Here is a 17,356-nt window from a genome sequence, read left to right on the forward strand (position 1 = left end):
GCCTGGGCTTGAAACAAATCCTTTTCCATGTGTAAGAAAAATCCTTATGATAGGCCACATAATCCTATGTTTAACTGGAGTAATACGTGCACTAAGCATTTAATTTTCTGTACCCTACATATTGTAAAAGTTTTAAAGAGACAATAATTTAGATTCTTGTTCTTCCTGTTCAATTTAATTTTGACCTTTAAATAAATTCACACAGAGGGAGGGAGAATGAGAGGGAAAGAGAGAGAGAGAGCGAGAGAGAGAAAGAGAGCGCAAAGCATGTTTTTAATGGATTTAAAGTTTGGAGGTGGTAATTGAAGGACTGCTGTGAGCATGAAAAAAAGAAATGAAAGGATATTCATTTTTACTGTGGTACGCCCTAGAGGGGCGGAGATAAAAGCACACAAGGAGACCTTGCTGGACACCATTCGATAAAACCCACCCTCCTATCCCAGCTTCTATTCATACAAAAATGTATTATATTTGGATTTGCAAAGCATGATATAATGACAATTTAATCCAGGTGGTGTTTTCTTTTTTGAATTTCCCAGTTGATAAAGACACCAGAAATATATCAGGGAGCCTCCAAAATGGGTCTATGTTGTTCTGCTTTAAAGACGCAAACGCGTTCTGCTGTTACGGGCAGCCGTGCTGAAGTGTTTGCCATTTTAAAGCTAATTCCACTGCCCAAAATAAAATGTGTTCGTGTAGAGCAATGTGTCGGATGATCGTATTAAAAATAAAACTGGGAAATCTGGCTGGTCGCTGTACAGGGCCTGAAGCTTTTGAATGCTACAGGATTCAACGAGTCCTTGGGGTATGGCAATATGGCAGGTGGGTGTGTGGGTTTGGAGTCCCCCAGGTTCCATGGTGAATGCCCCCGTCACCCATGACTCTGCCCTTTCCCCTCCAGCCATCCTCCATCCTCTACATCCTTCTCAGTGAACAGATGTCACTTCCTGCCATACTGGAACAGCTGCTGTCAGGGCAAATCTAATGTAGCGCCCCAGCAGTGTGAGGTAATGCAATCACACCCACACCCCAGAAGCTGTCCTTGGAACCTGAAAGGGTACAATTAGCACGGGGCATCGGTAATTGGTTGACGCGTGTCAAGAGAACACGTCGGAGAAGTGGGGCGGCTCTTGTTAACGTTACTATCAACACATCTGCAGTCAGGACATCACCGATAAGTCATAAAGTCAAGATTCGAGCCTGCTTTCATGAAATGGCCATAAAATCAATCGGCAAATGAGCAGCCAAGTGGGCCGGTTATTTTGGAAATGAATTACTGTCACATCACATATCCCTCTTTAATTTTTAACTTCTGCTCTGGCATGCGTCTGAGAGTCATATGTCAAACTCCTCCCCAAGTCGACGTTTCGCAGCAGGGGTCCGCAGCAGGCTGTGGTAAATCTCCATTCTTTGGAACAGGAAGTGTCACATGGGTGAATGCTCGGGTTCTGGGAGGCCCAACTCAAGGGCTGCCTGGAGAGGGGACCATCACCCTAGAGCTGCCAAATGAACCCGGTGATGCCACTCTAAAAATATTCCTCAGAAAAATGCTTTTCCCGAACAGCTCGCAACCGCAGATGAAAGAGGTAGTAATTATGGTCAGCAATTCGGAGGCCAAGGGAGATTAATGCTGGTGTGGCGGGACCTGATAAATGACTGGGGCCCCAGATACAGTGGCCACAAGTGAGCTGCCATTTTTTTAAGTGTTATTATACACATACTTGAACTACAGCGTGGTCCACGCCACAGATCAAAACAGCAGGGCCCACGTGTGTTAGGCGACGCTGTCGCACCAGAGACTTGGCAATCCATCTTTTGAGGGAAGGACGAGTTTGGAGGGACTGGAGAGCACAGGAGTGGCCAGTGTGCTTTGCTGAAAAAAAAAGAGTGAAGAAAAAAACCACCTCTGTAGCAGCTTTGAGGGGTGCGCTGAAATGAAAGTCTTCAAACCAGTGCCACTTTCATTACTGAACTAAGATGGATTGCTCTGAAAGGCGTAAGCTTGCGGTGCTGTAATAGCAGAGGTAGCTACGAATGAAACCAAGGTGCGCCTTGGGTTTCAGATGAGGCCTGACTCACCGCAGACCCCATTACTGGACTCCATAAAGCATAATTACAGCGGGTGACTTACTGGGGAAACAGGACAGAAAGAAGTAGGCACGCAGAGGGTCGGAGGGAAAAAATCGCCGGAACGGGGATGGCTGCTCGGCCTTCCGCGGCGACGCAGTCAGCGACTCAAAGAGACCCGGGAGGAATCGGAACGGCACACAATAAAAAGGCCATTCCAGCACCAAATTTGCTGTCTGTCAGTGCCTGAAGGCCTCTCGGTAATCGTGGTATGGAAGTAAGCGTAAAAGGGGACATGTTCAAAACCAGCAATGTACCTCCAAGGCAGGAATGGCTGGAGTAAGTCGGGCAGCGACAGCAGAGGAGCGAACGTGTTCCTCGTGATGACTTGCATTAAGTTAATGAGGAATTGATGGGAGAGGGTCTGGAATGAGATTCGCTCTTTGGCTCAGATAAGGCAACCCTTTTTTTAAGGGGAGGTTTTAAAGACATGCCAGATGGTGATGAATTTTAATTACGGAAATGAGAAGATTGTATATGGAACGAGAAAGTAATGGGCTCCTTGATACGTACAGTCATTTAACCAGGCACATCCGTTTCAATAAACATTAGCTGATTAATTGGCAGCCGCAACAATAAATAACTAGCAGCACCACAGGCTCCTTCAAGTGGTTGCTTGTGATAGACGGAGGGATGTCGTCGTTTGTTTCTGTCTCCAAGTAAGGCATCTTGAGAGAGGTGTTTCTCGCAAAGCAATCACACAACGCCTGTCTTAATTATAATATCTCAGCTGCAGAGTTCATGGGGAGCCAATGTCTTCTCTGCCCTTTTTCTTGCAAAAAAAGAACATCACTTGGGTCAAAGGTCACGCATTAGCACTTACATAGCAACAGCTACCCTGAGCGTTATTGACAGGCAATTAATAGGATTTTTATATATGGGAGCACGGCCTGTTTACTACTGCTGCTGTGATTTATTGCTGCAATGCTTACATCTGCCAAGCATGCGTTAGTTAGACGCCTCCAAGCCTGAAAAGGTAATTTATTACACATTAATGACTTGTTGATAACCACCAATGAACTAAAGTAACATTCTGCCAAAACAAAGGGAAATTTAGGGGGGGGATGCTCTGCCAAAATCGGCGCCTAGCTCATGAAAGTGTTTACGCAGCAGAGGTTTTGACTGGATTCAGTGTCAGGAAATATTTCATATTGCATGCAGCGTTCACAGGTATAAATTAAAGAGGGCTTGCTGCCATGTAAATTTTGCTCGCCTTAAATTCTTAGATTACCAGCTTAACCAATAGACTTCTGCCTTGTTAAGTCAAAGAATCCTGTTCCAGTAAAACTTTTTTCAGTTGAATTTTTTCTGTTATGATTGTGTCAGACTTGTTTTTTAATTGCTGTCATTTCTTTTTTATATCACTGCTATTAAGATTTGTCATGTTACTTTTTATTTTGTAGAATTCAAAAGCATTTCAATAACCAGGTGTTTGTTCCTAATTATACACAGATGCACACTACTGCAGAATTGCAAAAGCATATAATTTAAGAATTGAATGTAAATATTTTTATTTTTACTGTTTAGAAAAATAATTTTATCATCAATCAAAGCACGCTATTTCATTCATAAATTAAAATTGTTCAATCACTTTAGGTAAAAGTCTAGAAAATTCCCAGTTGTGTGCAAGAGCACGAGAAAAGATATGATTGTTGACATTTCATTAAAAAAAGAAAAACAACATTAAATAAGAAGAAAATTTTCAGTTCTGCAGCTTCTTCGAAATAATATGAAGGAGCTTTACGTACTTTAAGTTGTTAGCATGAATAATATCCAAATATCAGATTTTATTTCCCTAATGTAAATGGATTTCTTAAGGATCAATTAAAATGTTTTGTCCATTTGTTATGAAAAAATGTCAACTATTGATGTAGAATTACATTTATACACGCATACAGTATTTATGAAAATATTGATGAAGTACAGTCATGCTACAGAATTCAAGTAATAGACTCCATAACACAAAACATTTTTAAAGTAATACAGGGTGTCCTAATGTTGAGAATATCATTACAGTATATGGCAGTGAAGGATCTTGATTGTAAGGAAAAGGTTCTTGAAAGCATGAAAGCACAAAAACATACAAAAAAAATACATAAAGTACAAGTATAAATGTTAATATCTTTACTTTTCTCAATATTTTAGTAATATAATTTTATTCTTAATATAATACTATTCTGGGGGGCGCGGTGGAGCAGTGGGTTGGACCGGGTCCTGCTCTCTGGTGGGTCTGGGGTTCAAGTCCTGCTTGGGGTGCCCTGTGGCGGACTGGCGTCCCGTCCTGGGTGTGTCCCCTCCCCCTCCGGCCTTACGCCCTGTGTTGCCGGGTAGGCTCCGGTTCCCCGTGATCCCATCAGGGACAAGAGGTTCAGAAAATGTGTGTGTGTGTATAATACTATTCTTAATGTTCTTAATTCTTACTCTCTGGGGTTCAATAAAATAAAATCAGATTTTTACAGTCCAAAGTAATCAACAGAGCAAAATTATTATGAATTGAACTTTTGTTCTGAATACTATATATATTAGCTTTGGTGAAGTTTCAAACTTAGTAGTAGGTTGAAATACAAAGTTTTAAACTTCATGGTTCAAGTCCCTGGGTGGATTCTGCAGTAGCGCCTTTGAGTTCTATGCTAAACCTAGATTTACGCAGCAAAATATCCAGTTGTTCAAATGTATAAAATAGTTTCCAAACAGTCATTTTGGACAAAAGTGTTGACTAAGCAAGACAACAATAAGAAAAAAGTAAAGATACAGCCTTTGAGAGGAGGGCTCAGCAAACTAAATTTGTGGTAAGTGAGTTGCAGGAGAAAATCCAGAATAAATAAACTTGAACTGTGAAACTTACATATCTTCAAATGTTTGCACAAAATGTTCTTCCCTATAAACATAAGCCATTTTCGTCAGGAACCCCTGCTGAGGTACTGGCATCTCCCAAGCTAAAAATAATTTTAAAAACACTTATGACACTTTCCTTTTTCCTTCATTTCTGACATATGCATATGTTCTTGGTTAGCCTCACAGAAAGAGCTACAGAGGTGAGTACTGCTTCAAAAGTGGCACATTATACGGTACATGGCTGACCACCCTCTTTTCCTTTTTGTTTCCAAAGTGGAAAGTTGCTCACCTGAGTGTTGAGTGACAGAGTAAAATTAAGTGCTGAATCCTGCATGGCTGAGGTTCACTTTGAGGATTCTCTCTATAAAATCCTATATGCTTCATTACTAAAGGTCAAAGGGTAAATTAATGATCTTCATAGACAGCAAGACAACAGGTAGGAGTGAAGTTGTGGGTGGGTCTGTGATTAGTTTATTTTTATCATAGGTGCGTGAAGTGAGGGGCCAGATGGTAGTGTCGTGGTTAAAGTTGCTGCCTTTGGATCCAAACATCACGCATTCAAACCCCCCCCTCCCCAACTATAGTACTCTTGAGCAAGGAGCTTACCCTAGATTGTTCAAGTGAAGTTACCCACCTCTAGAAATGTGAATTTGTAGTAATTGGAAGTAGCTTAACATTGTAAGTTGCTTTGGAGAAAAGCATCATCTGAATAAATAAATGTAAGTGGCATCACTCACACAGAGGTAATTTTCACCACCTGGTAACAGGCAGAGCTTTTGTTTTATCTGATCCTGAATTTTGTGAAACACTTCTGTTTCAGAACCTTAACTTAAAGATGTAAGATGTGTCACTGGGATAGCCTTTAATAATAGCAATTAGAGCAGTCCTGCATTGAAATACTACACATGTTCCCATATCACCATCCTCTGGGCATCCCTACATAAATACTGCCCACCCAAAAGAAAAACTTTTGATAGATTGTTTATTCTCCACTGAGACATGCAATACGTTAATTGTGTGTGAGTGTGTGTTATATGCCATTGATTTTGTTTCCCCTTTGTATTGGCATAAATTTTTTTGGCAAATCTAAATTCATTCACCTACCCTTTGGTCTCTCTGTGTCTCCTGATAACCCTTCCCAGTTGAATAGACAGTCTATATTTTCAGCAATAGCTGTATTAAGAAAAGGTTTTGGTTTCTTTCAAAGGTCTTCCATATAAAGGTTAGAGTCCAGTAGCATTTTGCCTGGCTTCCGTACATGAATCTCCCCATTGAGAGCATTTGACTCGGTCTTAGCCTGACAAACTTTCCAGGGAGACGTGGGAACATTCGGTTCAGGAAGCAACAATACAGGCAACCTTTCTGTTTTCAATGCCTGTGTTGAAGATATGTTGCTGCTGTGTCAAAGTCGAATCCCCCTGACCCCAGAAAATGACATTACTTGGTTAGGCTGAACAGTTATAGAACTTAAGTAATATAATATTAATAGTGTTCTCTTTGCCAGGCTTGATCCAGTTCCAGGACAAAAAGCATGTCCCTCAGCTTCCTGTCATGTTTCTGCTGTTGCTTCGGTTGCTTCATTCAGTCAGCTGAATTTTTTAAGCTTTTTTTTTTGAGCACATCAAAAAGAAGTTCTTTCGGAATCAAGCGACAGCTGTCTGTAGGACAAAGGAAAAAAAGCATGGAATCATTTCATCCCCTTTGTGTTTAATCCTCACATTGTCATGCTTGTCCTCAAACTACCCATCTCACTGAACAACAGGGGTGATAAATGAAATATTGATCACCGAGCTCTCTGTAGGGTGAAGGGACTGACTCGGATGCAGGGCTGTGGTCCATATCCGTTTCCGTGATCTGCTGGGAATTCACCACTCTCTCTAGTTTATGTACGCAACTCGGTGTGCCATGATAATCGCGAGCCTTTCATTTAGGACTCTACCTCGTTTTTCACACTTTGGCTGAGGAGACATGCTGCTTTATCGAAGTGGAGATTTTTTAAAGACGGAATGTCCAAAAATTCAGCTGTTTACATGCCTCACTTTAAATGCTGACTGCTATTATTGTAAAAGCAGGAGTAATTATTCATTGCAGTGTCCTGCTTTTCTGCTGTTATTATGGCCTTTCACGTTTCCCTTCCACCCCCCTCAGCCCCCACCACACACACGCACATTTCACACAAAATGTACTTCAGTTCTCTGCCATTTAGAAAAGTGCATTTTTAGAAAGTAGATGAGCTGTAAATTACTTCTATGGAGATGACATTTCCCTCTAATGTTGAGTTTGAGGTAAGATTGCTGCCGTCTCCTGTTTCGCACTCATTTTTCCTCCCCCCCGCTCCTGGCACTTCTCAAGAAGGGAGATATGGAGGGGATCCAAAAGCAAAGTTTTCATTTCTGACCCTTCTGACTCATCCCAGGATCACAAATCCTCCAACCTAAAAAGACTTGTGGTGAGCTGATAAGGGCAGTGGAAGAGCTTTCCCACACATAGGTAAGAATAATATATTTGTATTCTGAGTGGTGCTAATAAGCCTGCATCTGGACAGGGATGTCACATTCACATGAAAGATGACAGACAGTCATGTGTCTGCACATGGTGTCCCTCCGATGCCCTTTCCCGCTGACCCAAAGCTGTCAGCTACTGTCTACTAACTGCTCCAATTCACTGTAGCTGTGGCCCCACCCTGTTTCCCACCAACACCACCGCTTTCACAGGATGTCGTTCCAGTCGCTCCAGTGCAACTCATCGATGGGCTGATGGAACCAGGCCATCTGCGTGGTGGCATAATGGGTGACTGTTGGCGGCAACCTGTTACGCTCCAGGTGAAAAGTCGCTTTGTTGAGGGACCCCTTCTGAGAGATCTCAATTAATGTTGTGTATGTATGCACATGTCTATGTGTGTTTCCAAACGCCAATGTTCCGGTGAAAAAAGAGTCACTTTTCATTTACAGCTTAACCTTGTGCAGTGAAAGTAGCAGGAAGGCAGAAATGTTTATTGTGAGGGACTTTCATATCTGTTGTGGCCCAATCGCTGCTGACAGGTCCCACAGTGATACGCGGCAACTTCCTCCAATCTTCACTGGGGTCACCCTGCAAATTGCCAGTGCATCAACCACAGATTAGCTTCTCTTCATCTCGTCCTGGTCCGTTGAACTGTCTCTGACCTTCTCCATCACCAGAGTTGGCCTCTTTCAAAACAGAATGCCTCCATGGTCAGATGAATTTTTTAAAGTGCAAGCCATTGGACGCAGAGCAAACAAAAACAAGGATGAGGTAAAATAAACAAAAGATGAAAGCAGAACCTTCATCCTGAAATAACGTCAGTGCCCCCCCCACAACACCAACCCCCTGGGGCTGTGGCCCATTTGCAGTGGCTCTCGTTGATTGGAAGCAATAGTTATGTTACTGAAAGACTCGCCATGGGATCGGCTTTGCTCCCGCCCTTTGTGGCGGGAAGTATTTTTAGGGTCGCAAAACCAAAAATGGTGTCTCATAAACAGGGCAGTAGGTAGCATGGCAGTCAAGAATGTGAACACGGTAACTCACAGTAACCTTAAGTGTAATCATGCTATCGAAACTGGTGTTGTACCATTGGGAAAGGTTACTCTGTGAAACATCTGTCTCAAACTTCAAGAGCAGTATCACTTATCTGTGTGACCCCGTCACTCAAAATAGGAGTAATATTGTATGTATAAATAAAATGTTTAATTTCTCCAGATTTTTGTGTTTCGAAAAAGCTGAAAGTCAATCGGGACAACTTCCATAAACACACTTCTTGCAACTAATTGTGGTAGCATGATCAGCCTCCGATGCTCCATGTGGTGTATCTTGACTAATGCATCCCAGGTCAGGTGCCCAGGAAATGCTCCTGCCCCCTGCTGGCAGGTTTATTAAATTCATTCAGTAGGCGGGGAGGGAAGAGGGCATTTGGCGCACTGGGCAGTAGAACTAAGCGAAAACCACCAGACGATCAGGGCCAGATGGAGTCTCACCCTGAATGAACCCCGGCATTTAATTTCCAGTTCTCTCGTTCTCAACTCTTGCATTATGCCTTTCAAAAATCTGCATTCAAGGCTACATTTTCTGAGCTCTAGAACAAACACTTACTTAGTTAAATTTGTGTGGAACTTACCACCGTTGTTCACAGGCATTATTTATTTGCTTAAAACAGTGCTATCCTGTGCAACGTTTTGTATAGGATCACAGTTTTTTTTTAGATCTGGAAATTTATTAAACTGTTCTGCTTGTATCTCTGTGAAGGTCACCCAGACAAACACTTTTAGGATTTGCACCTGCAACATGCTGGTGAAAAGTCCACTGTTTAGCCTGTTGGGTACTGGCACCCAGTTATCGCATTCATGTAGTGGTCAAATTATCTCATGTGAGTCTAAAACATTATCTTCAGTAATGGCACTCTGCACAGAAAGCAATGGCTATTTAAGTGACATATTTGCATAATTGAATCTCCTGCAAATTGTCAAAAGCATGAAAATAGGGACTGCATTTACTCAGCTTAATTTTTCCATTTCCATTTGGCCGTTTCGCCTGGAAAAGCCCACCTTAATGCTGGAACCGTGACCTGTTCTCTGTAATGCATCACTGGACGGTTAGGGCAGCTTGAGCATTTGTTGAAGATGAACTCACAGAGCGTGTGCTGTGGGCCAGTCATGTGATTTTAAGGAAGGATAATGGGAGTAACTGGAGATAATGGAGGACAGCCCGTCGGGGACTGGGGTGAACTTAGTCGACTGCTCCCAACTCCCCCTGCAGCCCCACGACTCCTCGTGCGCAGAGCAGAAGGAGGTCGATGAGCAACAAGGGGAAGGAGACAGATGTCAACGTTCATGCCGCGGCAGATTGCGGAGGCCCGATTTCGCCACTTCCATCAGTGAGTCGCCGCTTTAATTTCATTTTCATGGATTTTTTTTTTCCCTCTTCATTTTCCAGTGGCATTGACGTAAGACAGGTTTAGCAGCAATCTTGTCACCAGGGCTGTTTTCAGCTTTCAGTCCAAAATAAATCAGTGTTTTCTGGGCCTACTCATCATCATCGGTCCCCGCACATCACGAACACGCTGCTGCAGCAGTTCACTTATAAGTATGCGTACCACTTCTCTTTGATGGCATCGAACGACTGCATCCTCCTTGGAGAAGATGCCATGAATAAAATCCTAGATGAGATGCAGTACAGTACCAGGTCTTACTCTATTGTAACCAGAGCAGTCAAAAACCTTCTGTCATCAGGCGAACACTGGAAGAGGGAAACCAACTACAGACACCCCTCGAATTACACAAATAGACCGTTCCTCAACCCCTTACGTAAGTCAAAAGTTCCGTATGTCAGACTCCCCCTCTTCCCCCACCATTCAACATAATAACATTAATAATTTTTCCATCTCAGTAATTGCACCTTGACGTTTCTGTTATTATTGTTGTTTCCATGCTGGCTGTTCCTTTCACGTGCTCATTTATACGTGCAGCATCAGTCGCTATCGTATTTACAATCGATACAGCTAAATCTGGTTCCCACGCTATAGACAATAATCTTTGTCCACGTTCATACTTAGTTATTATGTTTAATTTCATCTCCAAATCGATTGCTGCTTGCGAGATGGTTCTCGTTTTCCTTACATTTACATTTATTCATTTAGCAGATGCTTTTCTCCAAAGAGACATACATCTCATAGAAAATATAAAGTGTTCATTACATCAGCAGAAAGAGAGACATAGATGCAGACATGTGATTCTTAAGTGCAATTAGTTTTTCTCTCACCACCATGTGAATTGATGTACATCACACAAGTGGCTATATTAAACTTTATCTGAATATTGATGATTTCTGCCTGCCTATATGTATATATATGCACATACATATATATGTTACATTACAGTAGTAGTTGCTTGAAGGTTTATCCATGGTTTAACAGGGATGATCTGAAAGTTATAGACCATGAACATTTACACTTTACGTGAACTTGGTAGATCATCGTCGAAGTGAGTCCGGAAGGGGTGGGTTTTAAGACCCTTTTTAAACGTGGACAGAGATTCGGCAGTAAGTGAATCCTTCAAGTGCACCTTTACCACCAGGCATTGTGAATAATGAAATGGGTTAAAAAAAATGTGAAAAAGCACTACACTAATGAGAAAAGATGCGTTAACGGCCGAAAACGTGTCGGAACTGGGAAGACGCACCTTCTTGCCTTGTCTGGCTACTCCGATTGCGCTTAACGTATTTTTTTAACCCATTTCATTATTCACAATGCCTGGTGGTGAAGGTGCGCTTGCACAAATAAAAGTTGTCATTCTATCACAGCTAAACTCAGAGGTCTCTAAACAGAGAGGCACAGTCACAAGAAGCACAACCTAGGCCTCAGAGCCCTGCTCATCGCAAAAACTACTTATCTTGCTTTCCCCATCCTGGGTAGCGACAAGCGAATCAAAACATTACAATCTCTCAGCTGCCTTGTCTGAGAGAGAGAAGCGAGAGAGCGAGAGAGCGAAGGAAGGGAAGGGGGAGGAAGGGAAGGAAATTAGGTCTGCCTAGTCATGTGTGGGCTAATGTGAAAGGAGCTAAATCAGCAACAGCTCAGCGAAGAAGCACAAAACCAGCTCGTTCCTCACGGAGAGACTCTTTGCAGCGCTGCTGAACTGCTGAGCCACAGCACAGCTTCTGTACGAACATGTACTTATCCGTGATCTTAAGTGCTCTGTGCGCAGCTTCTGTCTGATCATATATTCTGTACACAGCAGCTGTGTGTCTGTAAACTGTACACAGCTTTCGTAGGATTTTACGTTCTACGCACAGATTTTACGGGACTTTATACACAGCCTCTCAAATCACCACGTTTTTATGCTTATACTTGACCTATAGCATGTTCAGTATCAGTCAAAAGTTTGAGTGCACCTGGAGAGAGCTTGTTCAGGGGCAAGAGAACAAAAAAGTAAAAGCTAAGAAATCCAAGTGTCCTGCATTTCTGGGAATTGCTGCAGAAGGGAAGGGGACTTACATGTCATAATGATCAAAATGAGATGTGCGTCGCTTTGGAGAAAAGGGTCTGCTAAATGAAAACATGTAAATCTAATTATGACATAAACTAGTTCCCAGCGTGTGTACTCAAACTTTTGACTGGCACTTTCTATACCACCTCACGCTTTCAAGTCTGCAGGATGCGTGCATTCGAGGATCCTGAATTTTGCTCTACTTGTGAAACAGATAACTTCACATTTGTGTATGTCACCATGCATTCGTGTCTTTGTGTGTGTGTGTGTGTGTGTGTGTGTGTGTGTGTGTGTGTGTGTGTGTGTGCATCCCAAGGCATCTTTGTGGGCACAAATGCAAATGCGCACCCAGTGACTCACATGCTTGTTACCCTCTTTCAAACTCAAGCTGCACTCTTACACACGTGTCTTAAGCCATGCAAGTTGGTCGTGGAGAGATGCGGCGATGACAGGAAGGGGGCCAGGTAAACGAGCGGACTTCATCCTAAACAGTGGGGGGGTAATGAAGAAGCTATGTATCATTAAAGTTTCAAAGGAGACCCGGTCCTTGGTTGTTTCAAAATAGAACTGTACGGTTTTAACATGTCGCCTCTGGACTCTTGAAGAAGCAAGGTATTAAACTATGCTGCCATTACCCCTCGAAATCTGTTTCTCTTTTTTATTGCAAATTTATGAGAATCCTGTCATTCTGAATCCGTCGGAACATATGCAAGGTGAGGCAGGCCTGATTAAATTACCGCTCCAGTTCTGCTCCCGACTGCCTCACACACTTATCACATTACCACGACGAAGCACCTCTCTGCCTGTTACGCTCCACAACGTGCTGCTGATGGAAAATGCAGCAAAACTGAAAAAGAAGTTTCTCGGAGGAAAAAGAAAACAAAAGGAGAATCAAACTGAATACCAAACAGAGCCCAGATGGCAAATGCATCAAGGAGAAGGCCGTGGCTCCGCTAGGAAAGTTGAGGAAATCTTTGAATTTCTATCTTTTCAATAGGTCATGCAGTAGAGATCAGTCTCACAAGTAAAACACGAGAGGATCCTGTGTTACATTATATTATTATTACACGTTCTCTCTCTCTCTCTGCTGGGCAGTGGCCTACATAGCTTCCAGTGTGACCCAGAGTGTACAGTTTTAAACTTCACCATGTTCTACTTAAGGATTTCATGTTAAGGTCCAAGAGAATGGCACTAGTTCTAAAATGATATGGTCAATGTGACTTGACCATTAAGTGACCAGTTGCATATCACTTGAGAAGATGTTCTTTTTTGCATGTTCTGCCACTGAGTTGATGTCAACTCTTAGCAATCACATAAACTTCTGTCTTCTACTTGTATCCTTAGTGTTGGAAGGGCTTCATTCATTATCACTGTGACCAAGCCCATCCATCTGGTTATCCATCATCCTCCTCTTATTTTTTCTCCAACTTCTGCAAGCATTGCCGTCTTTTTGAGAAAGAAACCAATCTTTGCATCATCTGTCTTAAGTACGACCCCAGTATTTTCATCCGTGTGTCTAATGTGAGTTTTGGCCTGATTTTATCCAGTATCTGTCTTTCTACCATTCCTTCAGCATTTCTAAATTTCTTTTCCATACATCACCACATTTCAGGACCTTTTCTAGATTTTTTCACTTCAGCTCTGCCAAATGCTAGTATCTGGTGTTTCTCTTGACTGTTAGATCTTTTGTTCATGATTACACACACACACACACACACACACACACACACACACACACACACACACACACACACACACACACACACACACACATTTTCAGAACCGCTTGTCCCTTACGGGGTCACGGGGAACTGGAGCCTACCCGGCAACACAGGGCGTAAGGCCAGAGGGGGAAGGGGACGCACCCAGGACGGGACGCCAGTCCGTCACAAGGCACCCCAAGCGGGACTCGAACCCCAGACCCACCGGAGAGTAGGACTGCGGTCCAACCCACTGCGCCACCGCACCCCCTTGTTCATGATTATTCATCTCAAAAATTTAAGAACTTCTACATGTACCATCAACACTAAAGTTTGCAGCTGACCCATTTGTCAAGATTTTAGTTATAGTTTTCCTCATATTTAAAAGTGGTGCCATTGTTTTGCTCTCCACCTTCACTTTTTAAATGATATTTTAAGGTTTTCTTCATCCTCTGCTATCAGTGTGGTGTTATCAGTAAATCAGATTGATGATGTTCCTTCCACCAATTTTTAAGCCTCTTTTTGCTCTAGTATCCCTTCTCCAAATAATGTGTTCAATGTAAGTCAAAAGGGTAAGGAGAAAGTATGCAGCCTTGTCTTACTGCTTTGTCAAATGAACACTGATCAGTTTCTCCCTGTTCTACTTTAACTTTGACCACCTGTGCAAGTTCTTCATCTTCAGCATGGTCAACACAGCCAAAGCTTTTCTTGTCATTAATACACCTGTCAAGGTCCTTTTGGAATTGTCTGGATTTTTTAGTTATCCATTTCACAACAGCAGTGGCATCTCTTGTTTCCTGCTCTTTTCTGGAACCAGCTAGTACATCAGGTAGTTCTCCTTCAATGTACGGCTGCAGCCTATGAATGACTTTGAGTGTCACTTTGATGGTATGTGAAAATAAGGAAATTTAGCAGTAGTTTGCAGCCTCTCCTATTATTCTTCATACCTCTGCTTGATCTTCTCAGCTTCTATTATTATATGCTCAGTTGGATCATTGAGAATTGCAAGATGTGATCTCTCAAAACTTCTGGAAGACTTTTCTTTTTTCACAACTGTTTCTGTCTTCCATTTCTTTGTAGATGTGACTGTAGAACTGCTTTGTCTTTTCTGGTAGCTCTTTGAAAGTTTCCGTTCTATTTTATTGCTTAGCCAAAATTTTTGTCTGGAATAAAAACTTCACGCATATATACAGCTGGATTCGTTATTGTTGTATATTTCATTATGTATATCACTGTAGTGTAAAATAACAGCTCCTTCCTAGAACCTTAAAAATGTGCGCCCTTAATCATGTTACTGTTATTACAAGTGTAGTACTGTTACTGGCAGAGCTGTGCTGAAGTTATTTATGCAAATGTATGTTCAGTTAGAGAAACTGCTTCATACCTTTCTAAACGTAAAAAAGCAGGAACTCTCTCAGGACCTAAAACTGAACAATCCGGTACACAGCTCCAGACTCTTAACTTCTTCTCATTTTGCTTCCTGTAATAAATTACTTGAGTTGCCCCCTCTTGGTACCTCTCACCGTCACATCTGGAGGATCTCTGGATGGCAGTCACGTCCTGGAGAAATTAGTGGGAAGCGAGGCACTGAGTCTGGTACGTGGCCAGAGGCAGCACCTCACTCTTCCTCACATTGCAGTGAATGTCGGTAGCGTCTGAGATGCCCGAATGAGAAATGTCACACCCGCATGTAAAACCCACTCCCCATCGTCAAAATGTCATGGGCCGCAGAGTACAGATGCCGCACACACTGTGGGCTGTCACCGAGGAAAGGCACCCTGTATGTTTCAAGGATCTGCTGTTTAACTTAAAAGCTAAATAAAAGTACTAATAAATAAAGTTCTTCCTTATTGTGGCCTAGAGAACCTGATGGTAACGTTGGGTCTACAGAGTTGTAGTGTTCCTGTTAAGGTTGACAGCTGACAGTCCTTGGAGATCACTTGTAAAAGGAAGAATTCTCAGCAAGAAAAGGTTCAAAAATCATTATATTTCAATATTCTGCGCAGAGGCGTAAGATAAATAAGTAATAATGGAAAAATCCATTAATATAGCTGAGACCAATATGCCACATTCCCCTGTGTGGTGGCACTCCGATTTGCTTAATGGGTTTTCCAGTCACGTGCAACCAAAGGTCTCTCATGTTAGTAAATTACATTATGTAAGGAAGGCTCAGTCTGGCCCCTGCTTGGCTGTGTTTGCTGAATTAATTCATTCTCGTTCTATTGCCATGGGGGAAAGAGGATGGCATGAGAACAAAATAAGACTGGAATTAAAGGCTTGTTGTTTGCAGTGCTGAGCCAAACCTAAAGAATGCACTCGGGGAGGACTTAGGATCATATCTCAGACAGGAAAATGTTGTTGTTACCTTGATGACAACAACCAATTACCATTAGATAAGCAAAGGTCTTCATCTAGCTTGTAGACTGCAGCTCTGGTCTTTTACTTATGCCATTACTTTTATTTGTTGAAGTAATTATATGCCATCCATCATCAATAATTACTAAACTCAACAATCGCACACACTATGAATAACTTAGAGTCACCAGTTCTTTCAGGATTGTTGGAGGAAACCAGAGCATCTTGATGAAACCCATGAACGCTCCACAGAGACTGAGCCAGATTTGAACCCACATCCAAACCCAGAGATCAGGAGCTGTGAGGCACCAACACTGCCCACTGTGCCCCATACAGTAAAGTTCTTGACTTACGATGGGGTTACGTTCAATGAAACCCATCATAAATCGAAAATATCGTAAGTCAAAAATGCATTTAATACATCTAACCTACCAACCTAGCCTAGCATGCGATGGCCACTATGGGCTTGCCGCCTTTATGCTGGGCAATTATCTTCAGTTTCTCCTCAGCAGTAATTGCCCTCCTCTTCTTATTCTCACCAGTAGCAGGAGACACAGATGGGCGTTTCTATGACATTATGGATACACAAACAACCGTATGGCAGACTGGGAGATGCAGATCACTGCCGCTTCCCAGCATCGCGAGAGAGTATCAAACTGTATATGGCTCGCCTGGGAAAAAATCTAAATTCAAAATTCAAAGTATGGTTTCTACTGAATGTCTATTGCCAGCTCATCATCGTAAAGTCGAAAAAGTCGTAAGTCGAACCATCATAAATCGGGGACCACCTGTACAAGAACTGTAAATCAGCTGACCAGGTCCTTCAGGTGTCAATCAGTCAGTCTGAAAATGGTGATGCACTTTCTGAAAACTGCAGCCCCCGAGGATCCCTGAAATCCAGGTAAAGCCCGTATGTGCAAACCATGCGGACGTCGCAGCTGATCTTGGCCCTTTTACTCTGTAACTGCACTCAGGTGTGGAGCAATGCAGTGACGATGTAAAGCAGGTTCTGCTGAGCCAGGAAGAGCAAAATAAACTGGGAGAGAGAGTGCGGAATGAATGAGGGTCTTGTTCGCTGGAACGTCTATTTATAAAGAGTACATGTATTTATAAAACTGGGGAAGGGAAGCCTAAAATTGGAAGACCATTTTCCTGCTGTGTTAATGAGTGAGCTGCGCAGAGCCGAGCCTCTCGCAGTAATCTGTGCAGCTCACTTTGTGCAGAAAGGCCTGCCAAGAAAGTGAAGTAATCAATAGTGATATTATACTAATAAGTCTAGTATATACTAATAAATTGCAAATGATATAAAATCAAACGTAGTGACAAACTGATCGTGTTGTT

This window comes from Scleropages formosus, chromosome 14 (genome assembly GCF_900964775.1).
Source record: "Scleropages formosus chromosome 14, fSclFor1.1, whole genome shotgun sequence".
NCBI classification, from domain to species: Eukaryota; Metazoa; Chordata; class Actinopteri; order Osteoglossiformes; family Osteoglossidae; genus Scleropages; species Scleropages formosus.